Source organism: Telopea speciosissima, chromosome 10 (assembly GCF_018873765.1).
Source record: "Telopea speciosissima isolate NSW1024214 ecotype Mountain lineage chromosome 10, Tspe_v1, whole genome shotgun sequence".
NCBI classification, from domain to species: domain Eukaryota; kingdom Viridiplantae; phylum Streptophyta; class Magnoliopsida; order Proteales; family Proteaceae; genus Telopea; species Telopea speciosissima.
In genome coordinates, this window is record NC_057925.1 from 14,288,253 (window position 1) to 14,294,254 (window position 6,002).

General features: G+C 37.6%; 1 pseudogene; it reads left to right on the forward strand.

The window, feature by feature from the left end:
* Window positions 1-2,418: 2,418 nt before the first annotated feature.
* On the forward strand, window positions 2,419-5,582 carry LOC122643300 (annotated as a pseudogene).
* Window positions 5,583-6,002: the final 420 nt, after the last annotated feature.

Sequence of the window (6,002 nt, forward strand, 5' to 3'; positions counted from 1 at the left end):
ATTCCAACTGTTTACCGAAACATAATCGAACTGTTTAAATTAGAACTGATAAATTGTTTACTAATCAATTAAGTTTTGCTTTTAAAAAGAAAAACCGTTTATTAAACGCTTTGGTTTGATTTCGAATCAATAAACCATTGGTTTGAACTGATTAAAACTGATTAGAACCAATATACTATTGAACCGATTATACATACTAAACCATTTAAAAACCGGTTAGTCCTAACATGCTATATATGTTTTCTAATGTTTTTGTAGTGGATTTACTCCATGTAAATTAATTTAATCTGTTTTCATTTCTTAAGTCACAACGTGAGCCTAATATAGTGGTTCAAACCCAATAAAAATAGGTCCGTTCCTAATTGGGCCCAAAATTGGTAACTCGAATCGAAACCAAAATCGAAACTGAAACCGATAAAACTGTTTAACTAGAATCGTTTAAAAAACCATTTTATTGAAATTGTTTATCAATCGGTTTCGATTTAGAATATTTGTAGACACCTATTTTGTCGCTCGAGGTGCCGATGAATCTTGACAACTCTCTCAAATAAGGAACTTAGTTTATGACAAAAAGACCACACCACCCTCACCTATTTGGTAATTATCAACATGATTCTATCAACCGCTTTTGATGCGAATATGCGATAGTAAGAATTCTCTTCATAAAAGATCCGACATTATCCAATCATGTGAGAATGGTGCATAACAGCTACCGACTCTCACCCCACCTTGGATTACCGCACACCCTTGGTGTCTTGCAGCACCGTAGGCGGCTGTCGTCGGTGTAGGTACCGTGGCCATTGGTAAAGTAGGGAAGCTGGAATGTCCCGCTCTCTACTGGGCAGGTGGTTGTTCTGAAGAGTACTACTTATTTGACGAGGTCTCTTGGCAATTATTGGGAGGGGGTTGGGATCATATAATATTTAAAAATAAAAATAGAATCGCCACCTAAGATTAAGGCCTAAGATCTAATGGGTCTAGCCCAATCCAATAGAAGTAGAAAGGGTTACATGATTTCATATAGTCTGCTCAGAGAATTTGGGTAAGTAATCAGGTTTAGGCACCCATTTCGCCTGGCTGAATCGATCTTTCTACTAGATGTTTGATTTTGAATGTTCTCCCATGAGGATTCAATTTATTCTAACATGTAAAATGATAAATATGCATAAAATAATAAAATGAACGAAAAAGACCCAAAATATGCTTAAACGATTTACATTATGCCAAAAACAAAAAAAAAGACAGAATAATAATATGTATTTGATGGTGAAATATACCAAAAACATGAAAAATGCGAAATGGGGACCACCTGGCTCAGGTGGAGATGGACATATTACATGCTTCTCTCTTGTCAGGCAGAATAACGACCATGAGCGGGGTATTTCGTAACTCAAACTTCGGACAAAGTAACGTCTATACCATTATGAAAGAGGTATCTCACAACTCAGACTTTGATTAGAGTAACGACTATAAGTGAGACTTCTGCCATTCAAATTTCGGATAGAGTAACGACGTCACTAGGGATGAAAGAGCATTTTGCTTGCACTTCAGGTAGCACCAAGGCACTGTATGGATTAGGCACCGACAGGGCTTCCATGGCTTAATCACCAATAGGGCTCCTGAGGGCAGGGCCAAAATAAAAAAAAACTAAAACCTAAAAAAATGAAGAAGAAGAATGGATAGAATTCCTCTAGGGATCAAAACCTCCCTTTAGTTATAGCAAACAAACAACTAAAACTATCACCAAAAGGGTGCTGGTTAAAAATAACTCGCAATCTATCTTCTAAAGTTAGAAGAGGTAGAAACTAAAAGGAATTTTGATATCTCTTTAATTATAGTTAATAATCTCTTCAAATAAAATTACTATAATTAAAAAGATATTCAATCTATTTTATTGGGTAAAACTGTTTGTAACCGAGGTGGTTACAAGAGACTTTGTAACCACTTTTTTGTACCCTTGCCTACAAGTAAGAGTAAAAAATTTAAAATGTGGATAGTTTTGTAATTAAACAGTTTTGTAATTAAACTTCAAAGTTTGGAACCCCTCTTAAAAAGTCAGATTCCTTTTTAAGGTTAAATGTGTAAATTTCTCTCTCTCTCTCTCTCTCTCTCTCATATGGCAACGAAGGAGTGACCACGACACTGTAACTCTGTAACTCCTGGCCCCGGGCTTGATTCAATAACCGGTTCTCCGCCGCCCCTGCTACCGAATCCGCCCCCACCCTGCCCTCTCCCCTCCCCCCCCCCCGCCCCTGTCCCGCTCTAACTCCACTCCCCCTATGATCCAAGGACTGTAGTTGAATTTATAAATCTGGCTTTCCCATTTCCAGTCCCCCTTTCTCTTCTTCATTCCTCCTCATAAACCCATTGTTCCTACAACACTAGCAGTGCCATTGTAGTTGAACTGAACCCAAGTAAATGGTGGTGAAAGTCTTCGATCCATGTACAATTGGGAGGTGATTCACAACATGTGGGCCAACCTTTAACCGTTTCTTGTTTTCTATTATGTTTAGCTCTATATCTACTCTACGTATAGTCCATTGAAACTAATGCTTTCTCTGATCTTAATCTCTGATTGCCGAACAAACCTTGGTTTCCAAAGAGGAGAGGGAGGTTGAAGGAGAGATCAAAAGCGAAGGGAGATTGAAGAAGAAATAGAAAAGTATAAGCTGCTGGAGGGCGTTGCCACCGCCGCCGCTACATTGTTGCCGGAGTGGTTCCATTGCTGAACGCAAGGTGTGGCAAGACGAGAGAGATTGCAGAATTCTGAATTATTTAATTATATTTCCGAAACTACCCTCTGAGTTGTGATTTGAGTAGGGATGAGGGAACTCAGCGAATTAACGTTTTTAGACTTTTTAAAAAACCGACATGTCATTTTGTAAGGACAACAAAAGTATGGTTACAATCTCTGTTTGTAACATGCTTGGTTACAAACAGACGCTTCTAATAAATATCATGCATAATTAAATTTTTTAATTTGCATATAAGATCTTTTACTAAATAATATCTCATGATGAACTATAAATCATGTAATTAAATACTGTCTAACCTCAATTCATTGAACATGTCCTTTTCAGAGATTATGTGATCACAATCAGATATTAAAAACGCTATCAAACATCGTTGAAATAATATATACTTGATAATAAGAAAATAATTTTGTAATCAATTACAAAAATGCCAACGATCCAGATTCCAATATGATCACACTACAACAAAAAGGGCTTATAACTGCGCTTTTTTTCGCAGTAAAAAGTAAAAAATCCACAGCAATAGCCTATAGTTGTGGATTACTTGCGGTTTTCAATCTGTAGGTACAAGTGTCGTCGCTACTTCTGTAACTACGGATATCCTACCACAGGAAAAGGATACTCTATAGCTGTGGATTTTTCTGCAGCAAATCTATGGTTGCGGATGTTTAGATGTGGATTTTTCCGTAGCAAGTCTATTGTTGCAGATTTTTTAGATGCGGATTTTCCACAACAAATCTATAGCTGCGGAGTTTTAGGTGCGGACTTTTCCGCAGCAAGTCTATAGCTGTGGATTTCTTAGATGCGAATTTTTTCACAACAAATCTATAGCTACGGATTTTTTGATGTAGATTATTCCACAACAAATCTATAGCTGCGGATTTGTAGTTGCAAATGTTTTCGTAGCAAATATAGCTGCAATTTTTTAATTGTGGATATTTCCACTACAAATCTATAACTGTGGATATTTTGATGCGGATTTTTCCATAGTAAAGCTATAGATGCAGATATTTAGCTGTGGATTTTCCTGTAGTAAATTTATAACTACAGATTTTAGCTGCGGAATTTTGTGGCTAAAAATTTGTGACTGCGATTTTCTAGTTGCAGATTGTTGTACTACGGATATTAGCTGCATATATATATATATATATATATATACACACACACACACATATTTATTGCATCCATATAATCCATTCAATACAAAATAGATAACAACTATTTATCATCCTGCTCAGAGCTTGTCCTGATTTCTCTCTTGAGTCAGAATTCATTTAGAGGTGAGATACCACATGAGATTGGCAATTGTGCAAAACTTCTTGAGTTGGAAATGGGCAGTAACTATCTAACTGGTACTATCCCCCCTGAGATCGGGCGAATCGAGAATTTGCAGATAGCCCTCAATCTGAGCTTCAATCATCTTCATGGACCACTACCCTCTGAACTCGGGAAACTAGACAAGCTGGTTTCATTATATGTATCTAACAATCAACTTTCCGGGAGCATTCCATATGCATTTAGAGGCATGATGTGCTTGATAGAGGTAAATTTTTCCAATAATATGTTCAGTGGTCCAGTACCCATCTTTGGGCCATTCCAGAAGAGCACCAAATCAAGCTTTGCTGGTAATAAAGGACTCTGTGGAGAGCCACTGAGCTCTTCCTGTGGAAATTCTTTTGGTTCCGACCATGGGGGTTACCATCACAAGGTTTCTTATAGGATCTTATTGGCTGTTATTGGTTCTGGTTTGGCAGTTTTCATATCGGTAACAGTCGTCGATGTTCTTCTGTTAATGATGAGGGAGAAGCAAGAAAAAGCATCCATGGATGCAGACATTGTAGAAGATGGAGCTGCTAATCCACCAGTTATAATAGCAGGAAAATATCTTTGTTGGGAATCTTAGGCAAGCAATAGATTTTGATGCTGCTGTGAAAGCAACATTAAAGGAGTCCAATAAGCTCAGCACGGTTTACAAGGCAGTTATGCCTTCTGGTATGATTCTATCAGTTAAGAGACTAAAATCCATGGATAGAACAGTAATTCAACACCAGAGCAAGATGATTAGAGAACTCGAAAGGCTGGGGAACTCTACCATGATAGTTTGATGAGGCCCATTGGATTTATAATCTATGAAGATCTTGTTCTCTTGCTGCATGATTATTTGCCCAAATGGAACATTGGCTCGATCAGCTTCTTCATGACTCAACCATGAAGACTGAATATGTACCTGATTGGCCTACAAGGCTCTCCATTGCCATTGGAATAGCAGAAGGGTTGGATTTCCTTCATCATGTAGCCATTATCCATCTTGATATCTCTTCAGGTAACATACTTTTAGATGCCAATTCAAAGCCTATGGTTGGGGAAATTGAGATATCAAAACTCCTGGATCCCTCAAGGGGCACTGCAAGTATCAGCGCAGTGGCCGGTTCATTTGGTTACATTCCTCCAGGTACCAAAATATTGCAATACTTTCACAATTCCATCATTATTTAAAAAAAAAATAAAAATTTATGCAACTTTTGGACAATTCCCACCATTTCTGATTCATCATTCTGGACTAGAGTTGTATACTTCCTGCATATGTTTTAACTCACTTCTCTTCCTTCTGTACTTTTTAAAAAAAAAAAAAATCTTAATCAGAATATGCATATACAATGCAAGTTACAGCACCAGGAAATGTCTATAGCTATGGGGTTGTGCTACTTGAAATCCTTACAACCCGTTTACCAGTTGATGAGGCAATTTGGTGAAGGGATCGATCTGGTGAAATGGGTTCATGGAGCTCCTGCAAGAGGAGAGACCCCAGAACAGATACTTGAAATTTAGCCATTGAACTTAATGACTAGTTTGATTTTGGGGATGTCAAACCTGGGTAGTATTTTCTTCCATCAAAATATAATCAATCAATAATTTCATCAAGCATATTAACAACCATAGGACCATTCTCACTCTCTAGGTCTGCATTCTCAATACCTAATTTCCTTAAACTATTTAGTTTCATGAAGAATAGAACATACTTCTGTTAGAATAAATCGATCCGAATAGGGACAAAATCCCAAAAGCCAGGATCTGCATAGGGTGTTCAAGAACACAATCAAATAAATAATAGAAAATAGGGATAGAACCACTGACCTTGTTTCGCATCCATAGTGATGATGATTGCAGCGGAGAATAAAGAACAAAGATCTAGGTGCTTCCCCTCTATTCCCAAAGTAACTGGCCTGATGAGAATACCGAATGCGCAGG